This window comes from Boleophthalmus pectinirostris, unplaced genomic scaffold (genome assembly GCF_026225935.1).
Source record: "Boleophthalmus pectinirostris isolate CB_2022bp ecotype Guang Dong unplaced genomic scaffold, ASM2622593v1 HiC_scaffold_13, whole genome shotgun sequence".
NCBI lineage: Eukaryota > Metazoa > Chordata > Actinopteri > Gobiiformes > Gobiidae > Boleophthalmus > Boleophthalmus pectinirostris.
This window is the reverse complement of record NW_026571036.1, coordinates 10,099,161-10,115,045: the sequence shown is the minus strand read 5'-3', so window position 1 is coordinate 10,115,045 and position 15,885 is coordinate 10,099,161. Positions and strand designations below refer to the sequence as shown.

At 38.5% G+C, this 15,885-nt stretch overlaps 1 protein-coding gene across 9 annotated transcripts in view; it reads right to left on the bottom strand.

Annotated features, from left to right (window-relative positions):
- Positions 1-15,885, bottom strand: part of hey2 (hes-related family bHLH transcription factor with YRPW motif 2) — a 41,792-nt gene that overhangs the window by 10,814 nt on the left and 15,093 nt on the right. For 5 of the 9 annotated variants that reach the window (XM_055149589.1, XM_055149591.1, XM_055149593.1 and 2 more), the window contains one exon: positions 13,958-14,053. The exons of 1 other annotated variant lie outside the window; for it this stretch is intronic. The gene's annotated coding sequence lies outside the window, so the exon portion shown is untranslated. Of the gene's footprint in view, positions 1-4,847; positions 4,912-13,957; positions 14,054-14,124; positions 14,332-15,885 lie in introns of those variants that run through there. 3 more of the 9 variants (XM_055149592.1, XM_055149596.1, XM_020929348.2) reach the window with 3 other exon arrangements.

Genomic DNA, 15,885 nt, shown 5'->3' with positions numbered 1-15,885 from the left:
TACGAGCGGTAGATTATTTACATTTTTATACCGCGCTTTTCCACCTTCAAAGCACTCAAAGTTCTTTACATCAAGAAACGACTCACTAGGGCTGCTTGATTATGGAAAAAAAAAAATTATCATGATTATTTTGGTCAATATTCAAATCACGATTATTCAAATGCTTATTTTTTAATTACAGAATGCATTTATTCAGCATTTCTCTCTCTTAAAAAAACCTTTTTTATTGATAATTTACGCAAAACTGTCAAATTGAAAATGAATTCAGGCTACAATTATGAACCTTAGAGCAGTTTTGCGATGCATAAAACATAAAATGAATAAAATAAACTTTGAACATGAAATAAAGCATAAAAAACATAAATGTATCCAAAATAAACTATATATCCAGCTGAAATACAATCTCTATATTTCATATAATCAAATCCCAAAATAAACTTTGTTAAGCTTTTGTTTCAACTCGATTATATGACTTTGGAGATCATTTGACACACAAATTGAAATCACGATCAAAATTTGATGAATTGCACAGCCTTACCACGCACCCATTCACACACACATTCATACACCAGTGTACAAAGACTCTGGGGACAACATGGGTATGCCGCAAATCTAACACGCACATGTCGATGTTTTTAAAATCTTTAACTGGTCAAAACTACAATAAAACCAATACACTTTTAAATTGTGACTTGTTACTCCACTTCTGCCTCGGGAGCTCAAATCGACGGAATTTAAACTTGAACAGCGCTTGGGGGTTATGTGCATGTGCAGTAGAGCAAGGGAGCTCAAATTGACAGGACTCTGGGTCTCAGGAGGTTCAGGGTGACCAGTCCTTAACAAAATAGTCCAAGGTTCCATCCAATACATGATACAATCTTTCGTAAGGCAAATTTGATAATAGTTTTTCACTTGCCCAAGGACACAACAACTGTATTCATTTGTAGGAGTTGGATTCGTGCCACCGAGTGTGGAGTGAATGAAATAATGCTCTGTAAAGTGTCTTTGTGACATATGCCTGTGAAAAGCGCTATATAAATAAAATTTACTTATTTATTTATTTACTTAACCAACCTGTGGGTCGGTGGCTCTGCCAAGATAACAAGGACTGAGCTGTGAGCAGAGGTGGGACCAAGTCGTTGTTTTGCAAGTCTCAACTAAGTCTCAAGTCTTTGACCTCAAGTCTGAGTCAAGTCCCAAGTCAAATACAGGCAAGTCCAAGTCGAGTCCCGAGTCACTGGCCCATAAGTCCAAGTCAAGTCCAAGTTGTCTGCTCTGAGCTTCAAGGCATTTCAAGTCTTTAAACCAAACTACCAAATATAGCTTAGATTTTTACAATTTATACGAATTTTAAACTAATTTGTTCTTAAAAAAATCACAGTATTTTTATATATGAGTATTTATAGAGTATATAAAAGTTGTAGAAATGTAAATTTTTCCATTTTAAATGTCTTGACAAGCTCAAAGAGTGAATCATTACAGTCAGAATAGAAAGAATTCAGATTTAAAATTGCTTCTCAAGTCACAGGCCTCAAGTCTGAGTCAAGTCCCAAGTCACTGACCTTCAAGTCCAAGTCGAGTCCCAAGTCTTAGTCCATTTTATCAAGTCAAGCCTCAAGTCCTAAAAACTGTGACTCAAGCCTGACTCAAGTCTGAGTCACGACTTGCAAGTCCCCACCTCTGGCTGTGTGCCCTCAGCTAACCATCAGATATGATTAATACGGTTTTGGAAATACCATTGTTCAGAGATTCATTAATTCAAGCAGAATCAGATGTTATGTACAACACTCAGTACAAAAATACTTTCTAAGAACTTACTTTGTTTTTCTTTCCTTTACTCTTTACTTGTTTAATAATTTGATTACTTTTAGCTCTATTTCAGTCACTTTTTATTTTAGTAGGCTACTATTATTTGACATTTTTAGACTATTTTACCCACTTAAATTTCATTTTTCATTTCATTGCACTGCAAATTTCTCTAATCTGGCCATGATTTTAAAAGTTATATCAGGTTATTCATCTGGTTTTCAGATTTATTATCTACTAACTAGTTCTGCGACTGATTAATTCTAGTCTAGAGGTTGTTTATTTTAAGATAACTTGTCAAATGAAGTGATCTTGCTGCATGGACAGATAATTTCACTGCTTTTAAGTCATTTTCTGACAGATTTAAGTGTTTATATCTTCATTTTCTTTGCAGTGTGAGTGTGAATTGTTTTATTTGCTTTGATGGTAAAACTCTATTGTTTATAAATTAGAGATTACATTTGACTATATCATTTTTATTCAGTACACCTGCAGCTCTCTCACGTCTGTTTTACACAGTCCCTGGTCTCTCCGACTCACTTTTGGATGTGTATATTGTGTTTTTATTGATGGCTTGGGTCATAGAGGACAAGCAGGGCCATCCTATATCAGGAAGCATTGGCAGAGGGCTACCAGGAGGATAATATCTGGGGGGGCTCAGGGTCGTGAGTCGGAAATCCTCTCTAACGCTGCGTGTTTGAGTGTGTATTTGTTGGGACGGAGGGTACAGGAGGAGGGGGTGAGTGCGGAGAGAATGGGAGGAAACGGAGCATTATTCTGACAAAGGACGACTGGCAGCACCACCTTTACAGAGACCCCACAGCCTGCAAACTGTTAAAGCTGCACTGTGGAGCTTTTCTGGTGTAAGTTACGCCATTTGATGTTATTCCTTTGCCTGGGATGTTTCACAGTATGGCATTAAATGCATTTATTTAAAGATCCTATATTACACATGTTTAGTAATCCTTTCAATGTCAATACGGAGATATTGGCAATGGTGAAAACAACCTGCATGGGCTCTGAGACATGAGGGACCAGGACTGAACCAGGACTAAACCAGGACTGAATCAGAACTGAACCAAGTCTAAAGCAGGTCAAAGCAAGATTGAGTGTCAGGACGGGCAACCGCAGGCGAAAGGACTGGTGCAGAGCTCCACGCCCCATGGGGGTAACCGCAGCCGTCGCACTTTGGGGACACTCTGACTCCACAGGCTCGGGGTTCTCTCTGTAGCTCTCAAGTCCAAAATTAGTCCTGGTTTAGACCTGTTTTAGTCCTGTTTTAGTCCCAGTTCAGTCTTGGTTTAGTTCTGTAGTCCGGGTTTAGCCTTGTTTTAGTCCTGGTTCAGTCCTGGTTAAGTTCTGGTTTAGTCCTGGTTTAGTCCTGTTTTTGTCCTGGTTCAGTTCTGTTTTAGTCCTGGTTTAGTCTTGGTTTAGTCCTGTTTTAATCCTGTTTTAGTCCTGGTTCAGTCCTGGTTCATGTGTTGTAGTCTATGATTTATGTTCTGTAAGTGATTATAAAAGGCGTTAATGTTAATAACACGATTCTGCATTATTTCGAGTAAAAAACATAAAATATTACTTATTTTTACTGGGCTGGGCCTTTATGTTTGTACTGAAAGTGAGTTTGGGGGGACGATGATGCCACGAATCACATACCCCGACTTTAAAAATCCCCACTACACCACTGACTCTGAGTATGTTTTTAATGAGGAAACATTATAACATAGATCAGATATAGTGCAATATAGGCCCTTTAAAGATGCATTGTGTAACTTTTCCGGTGGATGTAAGCTACCTGCTTGTCGTTATAGACATGTTATTGCTTTGCCTTGGATGTTTCACTGTATGGCATTAGACTTAGACTTAAACTTTATTGACTGACAAAAGAAATGATTTGAACAGCAGCTTAGTATGTATGTATGTATATGACATACTGCACCTTCTGCATCAATATATTATAATAACAAAGAGTAAAACAAATAAATGGTAATAATAAATTCTAAATAAATAGCAAAAAAGATACAGGTGTCAAATTAGGTATAATTATATAAATATGTCAAAATAAAATAAAACAATAAGTAATACAAAAACTCAGCTATAAACAATAGGTCATTAAATGTGGCTCAAAATTACTTACAAAACATGCATTCTGATTGTGAGCGAGTCGCCTCTCCATAGATCTTACCTGTAGCTTGGTCTGATGGTACCATCGTCCATCGTTTCTATGGAGATACATGAGTTTATTGGTTTGTTTCTAAAATGGTCAAATTGTTTAAAGGGCCCATGATACACAATTTAAACACACAAATCCTGCATATTTAGGCTGAGTTCTTCTCTCAAACAGAAAACAATCGGTTCCAGCTTGCGATGTTGTGTGGTAATACAGGAAGTGCTCCACTGTGTTTTTAAACTCTGTACACCTTCACAAGAATCATTTGAATAATTTTAGCCCTGGAATTGCCAATCTTTACTAAATCACATGGCTCAAAGTGATCATTTTGAGCTTTGGAGATGCAGACAGACTAATAATAAAGAGTTACTCAAACATATGTGAATGAAACAAAATGCAACTCCAGGTGTGTTTTTGATGAGGTAACAATTTATAACATGTCTAAAAGCTCACAAGAGTCGCTTTAGCTTAATATATAATAGCGCCGCTCCACTCTCTCCGTAGACTTCTCCAATTTTATTTCCTCTTCTCAACACACTGGACTCCCTGAGGACTTCAAGAGAAATGTGCGACGTTTATCAGGTTTTAATGCACTAGCACAGACTGTATGAATGTGTGTTGTTCGGGGGTATAATGGTCTATTGTTGTGACTGAGGAAACCCACAACACGTCTTTTAGGAGTGTTGAACCTGCAACCTGCAGCTGCTGCTACTCTGCTTCCTTCCTGCTCCCTCCATCGGAAACAGAGGCTGGATTTGGATCAAGCAATGTTTACATGTAGGTTTGAAATACGGCCAGGGAAGACAATATAATTCAACAATGCAAGACAAAGAAATAAACCAAGCGATGTAAATGGGACTATAATATATACCTTAAACGTGCAGTATGTCATTTTACTGGTGCTGCTTGTCTCCATGGAGATGTTATTGATGTAACTGTAATAAACATTTATTTTATTTATTCAATTGCATGTGTTTTCATGGCTAAACATTGCATTATCACTGTGAGTGGGTCACCTTTTCACAGGTCTGATCTGTAACTTGTAGGGATGTAACAATATCCGAAATATCGTGATATCGTATCGTCAAAATTCTCACAGTAATATCGTAGACCATCATAATATATCGAATTAAAAGCCTCTTTGCTTAAATTAAGAGTTATGGTGCCGTAGCTAAATAAAAGCCAAAGGGAACTACATAGACCATGATCCTTTGCTCCATTTCAGTGAAGACTACAAGAAGAAATAACAGTTCTAAGCACTTTTAAGTCTTAGGTCTTTGGATTAAGTCCTGTCAAGGCATTTTAAGAAAGAAAAAGTAGCATATTAACAGTTTTGTTCGCCTCCACAAAATATCACAATAAATATCGTACCATGACATGTATATCGTGAAAATATTGTACCAAGAGATTTGGATATTGTGACATCTCTAATCGTGAGCCTCCCCACCATATCGTCAGCTTTCCCACAGTATCGCAATAAATATCGTACCGTGAGGTTCATACTGTGACGACATCGTATCGTGAGACTTGGGTATCGTTACATCCCTAGTAACTTGGCCTGGTTGCGCCAGCTGTCTGTCTCCTTGCAGAGAGATAAGTTTAATTCCAGTCTTTTATACAAAACTTGATTATTTTACCTATTAAACTGTTATGTGATCAGCATGTGATTTATTCAAAATTACAAAAAAACATTAGACGTCCCATTTATTTATGTTATAATTTGGTGTTATAGGTTCTCACATGAGTCTTGCATTCGAGTTGTCAGTTTCAACACTGAAATCCAGGCTGATGCCACCTAGTGCCTCCACTCAATTTCATTTCTCTCCAGCGACTAGATCAGGAATCGGAATACACTCGACGGTTTGCAAGAACCCTGGAAGTTGTAGACCGCGCACTGGCCAATCAGCGAAGAGCTGTGAAGCCATGACGTCAAACTCAAGCACTTGTCTGCGTCCCTTTTGTGGTACAGCACAACAGTAAACAAAGCAGTCGAGATGGATGTAGATGAAGACAGACATTCTGTGTTGGCAGCGATTCCCAAGATCAAAAGTTTAATGAATTTTATCAAGGGGAAAGACGTTATTGCCCTTCTTCCTACGGGATTTGGCACATTACATACATCACGACCAAAGAGCAGCGACTGGTTAAATAAAAAAAGTACCCGCCTAGCATCGAGTGAACGAATTCTAATGCTGTCAGACGGTTTCCATGAAGTGAAACCAGTCTGATGAATCAGGCTAGAAATCCAGTTGGTTTAAACTTAAAATTCCTCTCTCTGAGCTGATTGGTCACTGTCTAAACTCCAGCCCCTGCAGCCAATCATGATTCAGTGCTAGTGCAGCCTCTGCAGCTCAGGGAGGGAATTCTGGAGAGTCTGAGCTTTTACATGAGGACTGTCTATATGTGAATAAGAAAAAATTTGATGTGTCCTTTATCTGCAGATTAAGGCTCTGGCAACACAGGTTCAGTTGTGACTGTGATTGTAGTACCTTTCAGAAAGTTACACACAGTTCCTTTAACCACAATTCACTTATTCTCTGAGCTCTTGCCAATGAGAGTAAACAGTGCAGTGCTGTTCTCTGTATTAGTAGCACAGAAATAAGAACAGCATTTTTTCAAATCAAAGTACACATTTTTAACACATAATGCATCTTTGTTTTTCAGGCTTTTGTTGTTTTCTGGAGTATCCTGTGAGTCAGAGGAGCTGCAGCTGAAGTGTGCCAGTCGTATGTGAGTCTATCTGCAGTCACACGTCAGCGCTCTCTTCACTGTGTGTGGACAACCTCTGCACATGAAGCCATTCCTGTCATGAAGAACCACACCTACATCCAACCGCACTATGGCCTCCTCACACTGGAGCTGATGGTCAGAGTGGAAAATAAGTAAGTAGAAACACTCAAGTTACTGTAATTGAGTAGATTTTTGGGTATTTTGGGTGTATTCTCTCTCTAGAGTATAATTCTAGCCATGTAAGCAGCATTTTAAAAACACAGGAGTTACAAAATACTGTGCAAGTTCAAATTGTTGCATTCCACAGTTGTCTCCTCACTGTCTGCTCCGACAAATAGGATTAATCTCTTTTTTTGACTCCCAAAATTGTTACAGCATTACCAACCAGAGGTGGGACCAAGTCGTTGTTTTGCAAATCTCAACTAAGTCTCAAGTCTTTGACTTCAAGTCTGAGTCAAGTCCCAAGTCAAATACAGGCAAGTCCAAGTCAAGTCTGGAGTCACTGGCCCAGAAGTCCAAGTCAAATCCAAGTTGTCTGCTTTGAGCTTCAAGTCATTTGACTCGCGGTCATTTTTTGATGGGGTTGGAGACTTAAGAGTGTGCCCTGTTGTGCGGAAAATACGGTAGTGACTCAAGTCTGACTCGCGTCCAAGTCACGAGTTGCAAGTCCCAACCTCTGCTACCAACAAACACACAACAGCACTGCATCGTAAGCCCTTGGCCAGATGTGAAAGAAAATGGCCAGAGCTGAAAGAAAAGCCAAACTGAACAACACAGTCCAGCTTTGTACAGTTTCATTAATCAACTTTGATACAAAACACTGATCTAAACTGATCTTCTGAACTTCGACCACAGCAACGAGACAGGTCTCAGATATTGTATCAGCTCAAAAAATCCATATCAGACTATCATGGTCGTGACTGTTGCAGGGAAAAGCTCTTACTCTTGTTTTGACCTGCGCTGCTCAGTGTTCATCTCACCACAGGACGCGCTGCTATCTCACACTGTACATAACTTTACACATAGCTCCAATACCTCGATGTCTGATGCACATTAGTTACAGTAAAGAGATGTAAGGGCCCTCTTCAGATAAATGAAGTGGTGTACTGAGGTCACTAGAAGTAGAAGCACGTAATATTACACAAATGGAAAAGGTAAAACTGGCTCAATCTAATCTTGCTTTAGATCTATTCCTTTAGTTCTATTAAAAATTCCAACTTGTTTATGTGGTCTTTTTGCAAATATCTATAACATAATAATCATTAGTCAGTTATTGGCACTGGCAATGGTCCAAGTAGTAAACACTAGTAGGTGTGTTATTATGTATTTCAGTTTCAGTATATTTTGGGGCACAGAGAAAATTCTAAATAAACGTTCTCTTTTGGTCATGAATGCTTGAGTAACATTCTCTTGCTGATCTGCAGACCCCCCCGTCCCCTCCCTGTAGGACTTGTGTGTACAGTATGTGATTCTGGTGGGTGTGGGAAAGGCCTGGTTCCCCCTCACGCACACACTCACTCACTCACACACACTCTCACACTCACAGTCAGCTGATGCCTCCTCCAGCTCTCCCATCTCCTGCTCTGAGTCTAAACTGGACACTGGAAATCCCCCTCCTCTCCATCACAAGTCTTTTCTTCATGTAACGCAGACTGTAAAGAGCTCACTGACTGACACAATACACACTTTCATGTTCATGATATGGATCTGTGCTTTTCATCTTGAGGCATATGTACAGGGTAGGCGCAATATTTCATTATAGGTGGCATGGCGGCTGAGTGGCTAGCACTCTCACCCCACAGCAAGAAGGTTCTGGGTTTGACTCACAAGCCTCCAGGGCCTTTCTGAGCAGAGTTTGCATGTTTCCTCTGCACACTCTGGTTTCCTAGCCTGATTCATCAGCCAGTTTCATTTTGTGGAATCCGTCTAACCTCGCAGCATTAGGATTCGTTCGCTCAACAATAGGCGGGTACTTTTTTATTTAACCAATCGCTACTATTTGGTTATGATGTATGTAATGTGCCGGAACACTCAGTGATGTCCAAGTAACTGCCGGAACAATAGCAAAGAAAGCAGAGAGTGAACATGTCGACCGATCATTGTTGTTTCTGAGAGGTGAACTTGTGAATTAAAGGTGCAATAAAGAATGCAAAGTTTGTATTTGACAAAGGAAGTCCAAAGGAGGATAGCGTATGCAGTCTGCTATCTCAACTCGAATTGGTTCTAGCCAACACATTGCTTGAGTTTGACGTCATGGCTTCACAGCTCTTCTCTGATTGGCCAGTGCGCGGTCTACAACTTCCAGGGTTCTTCTAAACCGTCCAGTGTCCGATTCCTGACCCAGTCGCTGGAGAGAAATGAAATTGAGTGGAGGCACTAGGTGGCGCCAGCCTGGCCCAGCAACAGCCCAAAACAAGCATACAATAAACATAGTCTGGACTAACTCAAGATCTGGAGATGGTTCTGTGGGGGCTGAACTAGTATTAAAATGGGTCACATAAAGAGAGCAAATCTTTATTGAAAACTTTTATTTGACTTGGAGGAGGGCCTCCTTCTGCTTGTTTCCAAGGAAATGTTCTGGTATAATCTTCCACAGTATGGCATAAAACATACTCCCTCTCCATCGAGAATATTCTCAAGTATAGTTTTCACTTTCTATTTTGACACCCACACAAAGCTGCATTCTGTATCTTTAACCTTACCTTATCTTTAATAATTAATGCATTATTCATATTCAAAAAACAAAAAGCAAAAAAAAAACACTTTCATTTGACTTTTCATTTTCTATAGCAGTGAAAGCTCTGTCAGTTTAATCCTTATGTATACTGAGCCCTGGCGATAGCGTGAGTTTCATGTCAGTCCCGCTTCTGTGGAGACCTTTCCCATAAACTCGCCTTACTTCTGGAACAATCCCCAGTGTAATGAGCCTGGGGACAACTTAAGTGGATTAACACTTGGGCTGTGAAGACATGGCCCCACAGCTCAAACAGAAGCACACACTTGTATGTTTGTGACAGAGGGCCTTGTATTCTGCGTTCATGGTGAGAGGCGTGCATTGTTTTGGTGGGACCGGTCATCTGAGATCACAGCTGATAGGGATGGTGCATTCACTGACCTTTAGGACCTGCCAGCGCTTGTGGAGACAGTGAAGGTGACACGCAACACAAGCTCTGATCAATGATAAATGCTCAGAAAGATGAGGCTGTGTACTTTCCCACAACTACTTGCAGCTGACAAGGATTGTATTGTCATATTTTTAAGGGAAGGAATTGTTTAAAATCCCAATAATGTACTACTTATTTATAGTCCTTTAGTTTTATAATCTTTTAATGAAAATGCATATGACAGGTAAGCACTCCAAAGGTGAAAAAAACAAACAAAAAAGTGTCAACCGTTTGATTATGTAAAACAATTGGGGTAGGACATTGTAAGTGCATAAACTTCATCCTACTCCTTTTGAGCTCCAGGTCTCTTGTTTTGGTTTTTTGTTAGTGTTGTTGATTTTTTTTTTACCTTGTTCAAACAAATAAATAAAATGAAAAATGAATGAAACCTGAATAACATAAGTCCCCATGTAGGGGCTTCACTCCCATGACTGTTTAAGTCTGTTTTAGTTGAATTACTTGCATTCTGGTGTCCCTTCCTCCTCTCTAGCCCACTGGCCTCTCTCCCCTGTGTTTCCCAGGCGTCCCTCTGACCTGCTCCATGCCTCTGGTGCCCTCTCTCTGCCTTCTCTCTGCCCAGTCCAGGGGCTCGGGTCCAGGCCACACAGACTCGTATTGTAGCCTACGCCTGTCACACACCACACTGAACATAAACCGTACGTTTTTACAAATCCACGACTTGTAAGCAGCATTTATTATGATGCACAGTGGTGCAAAGTGTGTGTGTTCTTGACAGACAGAACCCACTCTGTTGCACCTTGTGATGATGTGGCAATACAGGAAGTGCTCCACTGTGTTTTTAAACTCCACACACCTTCACTAGAATCATTTGGATAATTTCAGACCTGGAATTGACAATCTTTATGGAACTAAAAGCATAAATGGTAGCTGTTAACTTGAAAACTACCATGACCATAAACTATCATGACCTCACGACATGACATCAACAGAGCATTTGAGCTTTGGAGATGTAGGCAGACTAATAAAGACATGTGTGAATGAAACAAAACACAACTCCAGGTATGATTTTGAGGATGTAACAGCATTATAACCTGTCTTAAAGCTCACAAGAGTCAATTTTGTCTAATAAAGAAACTTTAAATTGCTAATTGTTATGGCTACAGCCCTATTTTTCATAATTCTGAAATCCCTGTACACAACATTGTTTCATAAACTCCAGGTGTGTAGATGTACACCTGGACTTGGTGAAATGTTTCTATGATTTAAATAAGAGGAAAACAGCATTAGTTTATCCAGAAACAATGAGCCCAAATACCAGGGAAGGAGGGAAGTGAGAGAAAAGGAGGAAAAACCAGCACTCGGGTCATGACTGCAGTGATTTATGGGTAATTCATCAGAGGCAGCGTGCTGTGAGGAGATTTCACATGTTTCTTAAACACATTGTTTCAAGACTACTCAAAATGGTTCCACTGGAACCAATGTGATGGAATGAGGCATGTCAAAACAGCAAATGTTCAACTGTGTGCATGTGTTTTGAACATTATAAAAATGCCTTGAGCTCTACAATAAAACTAGTAATTGTCTCCTGAGATCTTTACGTTTAAACTAAAGTTATGAATGGAATGAGGATATGTATTTTTGCCTAAAATATTCATCGCACTTACAAATGATAGGAACAAGAATATATGAAGAACTGAATTTTGATAGAAACCTTATCCATGGGGTTCAGATTGTTGCCACAACAATTCAGAACAAAAAATATTATATCTTTGTATTATATTATATCATTATAACCTATGAATAATTCTAAGGGGACTTTATCCTCCATAGACTGTCTATAGATAAACAGATGAGTTGTATTAAAACAATAGATATTTTTTACTCATTTGTGTGTTTATTGAATATTTCTTACAATTAATCTTGAAATAATTAATTGCAGTTCATTTGAAAAGAGTCTCAAATTGCTAGATCCAAAGTTAAATATTTCAAGTTATATTCAATCTATATGCTTGAGAGATGAACCACTATTAATAGACTGATTTTTAATATAATTTATTCAAAATACACTGAATTTAACATAAATATGATAACTAAATTGTAAATGCCTCTAATAATCCATAAAACTAACACAATAATTTACTGGAAAATTGGGATCCTATAACTGCTCTTTATTTTTACAACAGATAGCGCCCTCTTTTGGGGTCAATATGCCATGACAGCCACTAAGCAGAGTTATTTTGTAATAGTAATAGCCATAACATTAATTATAGTAAACGCTAGTTCACTATCGATCAATCCAAGCACATTTATAACATGGTACATTTTTACTGCAAATCTCATCACAGTGCATAAAAGAATAATAGTAAGCAATTTTGTGTGTGCATACAGCTTGTGTGCAGTAACAGTACATAAATCTGTCATCTTTACGCTGATAAATTTACGTTGATTCTGATTTTATAAACTTTTGGCTCATCGTTCATCCCTGTTTCCATGGCTACTGTTTGTTGACCCTCCCTCTCTCTGCGGCCTGGCTTGTGTCTGCTTTGATAGTGAGGTCATCCACTCTTTTACAGCTCCACTGTTTATCTGAGCAATGTTTAATGTCCGCCTGCGCACCGTCTCCAACACGTTCCCGGCATTCCTATGTTTAATGAGCTCACCCATTCCCAAACCGTACGGCTGAATGTGCTTATAGTGCAGTTTAATGTAGCTGGACATGGGGATTGGTGAAGTTTGGCAAATTCAGAGCTTGTAGATTTGCAGCTACACAGAATGGTTATGGTGGTAGTAGATAAAAACACCCAGAAGGGGGAGCCAGTACACTACTTAGTTGCAGCCACATTCTAACTCAAACATGTCAAACTCAGGCCCGAGGTCCAAATTTGGTCAGCAATATAATTATATTTGAACCATGAGATCATATCAAATATGTATTAGAGCTGCCCACTGGCTACAGATAGACTATAGAGACATTATTTATTTAAAATGTTGTTATTATTTTATATTATGCTTGTTTTGGATTCAATGTTTAAGCAAAACTATTATTATTAAACATTTATTTTAATAAGAAACATATCTCAGAAGAAGAAAAAACATGCAGATGTTGTTGAAATTTTTCAATAAATATTTAGTTTGGCCCACGGGTTAGTCCCAGTTTTTATTTGGGCCCCCTGTGAATTTGAGTTTGACACCCCTGTATCTAACTAGACAAAAGTATCAATATATCAACCTATTTAGATTTTCCAAAGTTCAGATTTAAGTATGATCGTAATATAACAATATAGATTCTGAAAATATGCCTTGAACTTGAACATAGAGCATATACAGTACAAATGAAAATAAAAAACGTAAAAAGTGTATTTTTGTAGATAATTTTACAGTTGAACATTTGGCTTAATGATACCAAAAGGTGCACCGTGTAACTTTTCTGATGGAGGGTCCGCCTTTTACTTTACTGTTTACTGTTGTCCAAAATGTATTCTAAACTTTTGATTCATCAAAGTGTCCACCTTTGGCAGATATAACAGCTGAACACACTCGTGGCTCGTTCTTTTTACAATAGAAATCAAATATTCTTCAGAAAGTTCTTCCCAAGTCTGTTGCAGAAGTTCCCATAAATGTGTGGCACTTGTAGGTTTCTTGGCTTTTCACTCTTCTGTCCATTTCATCCCAAACCAACTCGATGGGATTTAAGTCTGGACACTGTGCTGGACACTCCCTGTTTTCAAAGTTTACCATCTTGTTCTTTTTTCCTGAGGTAGTTTTGGCAGAACTTGGACTTGTGTTTTTTATCTTTTATCTTTTTTTTTTAAACCTCTGTCTGTTCAGTTCTTACCTTTGTACCATTTCAAGCTTTTCATTGGAATTTGCACGACTTGATTTGCAATAAATAACAAAAAAATTAGGGTGTTCTAAAACTTTTGAGCAATAGTGTTATTGTTTTGTCCGTAGAGATAAATAGGTGTAATGTCATACTGTGGAAGACTGAAGGCAATATCTCTACATTTCTGTTTGATTATCCTATGGTCTGAATATTGCATTGGGAATTTAAAAAAAGAGCTATACATTTCTGACATTATCACCCAGCAATTTTTGCAGAAAACTGTAGATAGATTTTCCCACTTACCACTTTTGTCATGCATTCTTTGGCGTTGTGGCTTTAGACGCTGATCTTCTGCTCTCTAGTTTCACAACAAGCCAATGAAGTGTTGTGTCTTATCTCCTGGAATGTAGACAATAATTTAGTTCAATTTTTAATGTTTTTATCTCCATATAAAACAGTGTTTGGCTCACATGTTTGAAAAACCCTGCATGTTCTTACTGATAGTAAAAAATAATCCACCATTCATCCTCCTCCGAAAGTCCATAGCCATTCACAGGTCATTATTATGTCACAGCAACTGGCTCCATGTTTTGACTAGAAATCTGACTTGTTATAAGGTTGTTTCCTCATCACAAACATGCCTGGAGTTGTGTTTTTTTCATTCACACATGTTTAACACACAAATCCTGTATATATAGGCTGAACGGTAAACACACAGTTCCACATTGTGATGTAATGTGGCAATACAGGAAGTGCTTCACTGTGACTGTAAACTCCTTACACCTTCGTTAGAATAATTTGGATGATTTCAGACCTAGAACTGCTAGTCTCTATTGAAAAAAAGGTATAAGGTAGCTGTTAACTTGATAAATACTGCTTTAAGATGTGTGAAAAATCCCTTAGTCATCCAAGTAGAATCCACGGCAAAGGAGAAACTCAATTTGCCGGCTGGACAAAAGTTTATTTGGTCGAATACGCTTCGCACCTCATCCAAGCTGCTTCTTCAGTTCATGAAAGTGTCCATCTTTGGCAGATATAACAGCTGAAGACACTCTGGCATTCTGTTTTCAATAGAAATCATATATTCTTCCAAAAGTTCTTCCCAAGTCTGTTGGCTTTCACTCTTTCTGTCCAGTTTGGATGAGCACCAAATAAACTTTTGTCCAGTCGACAAACTGAATTTTGCCTTTGCCTACTGCTTTAAGACTTAACAAGGTGGAACGGGGCATTTTGAAGTTTGGACACATAGACAAACTAACAATAAAGGATTACTCAAACATGTGTGAATGAAATAAAACACAACTTTTGCATAATCTAGGACCTTAAAAGTGTTTTTGAGCAATACAAAACATCAGTAAGCAAATCACTAAAAGATAGGTAAGTTTAAAGTGCACCTTTAAGACACTAAAACCAGGAGTGAATAATTTTTTCTATTATTATATACATGAACATTTACATATCTACAAAACTGCAAGGGGAAAATCTAGCTTTAGCTAATTAGTGTTTACTAATCAGTAGGGGCGTGCAAAAATACTGAAATATCGATATATCAAATCATTTAATGTGATAATACAGTATCGATATCATGGGCTGTTGTAGCGATATATTGCCAAGAGTCTTTTTTGGTATGTTTTACTAAATTATTTTGTTACAGCTACAGTTTAGTTGTTTGTTTAGAGGAAGGAAACTCTTTTATGCAACACATTTGACATGTTCACTGTTTTGATGATTAAAATAGGCGTGTTTTACATTCACTTTGCACAAGAAGTGGTTTAACAAAGACTTTTAGTGTCACAAACATGATTTAGCCTTTATTTTTTAAATTGAACTGTATTGAATCGATTTAAAATATATCGTATCGAATTGAAAGTGCACTGTATCGAGGCATGTATCGTATCAGTAACTTCTTAATGATACCCAGCCCTACTAATCAGTTAATCACGTATTTATGTTCTCTGCGGCTGTCTGTCTAACTAGCCAGCACTGGTTCAAATAGCAGAATAGCTGTTGCATGTAGCATTTGGTCTTTCTTGAACTTGTTTCAGTGTTGGCAGTGTCCAGTTTCAGCACTTCTCCACACCAGCAGCTGACACCTGCCTCCACTTCCTGAAACAGACCTACTTCCTCCCAAAGGACCGCCCCGGCCTTTAATGGAGGTCAAAGGTTACGGCTGAAGTCTCCCGAGGTCCCCAAACATCGCAAAGCACACATGTTAATTAGCCACAAGGATA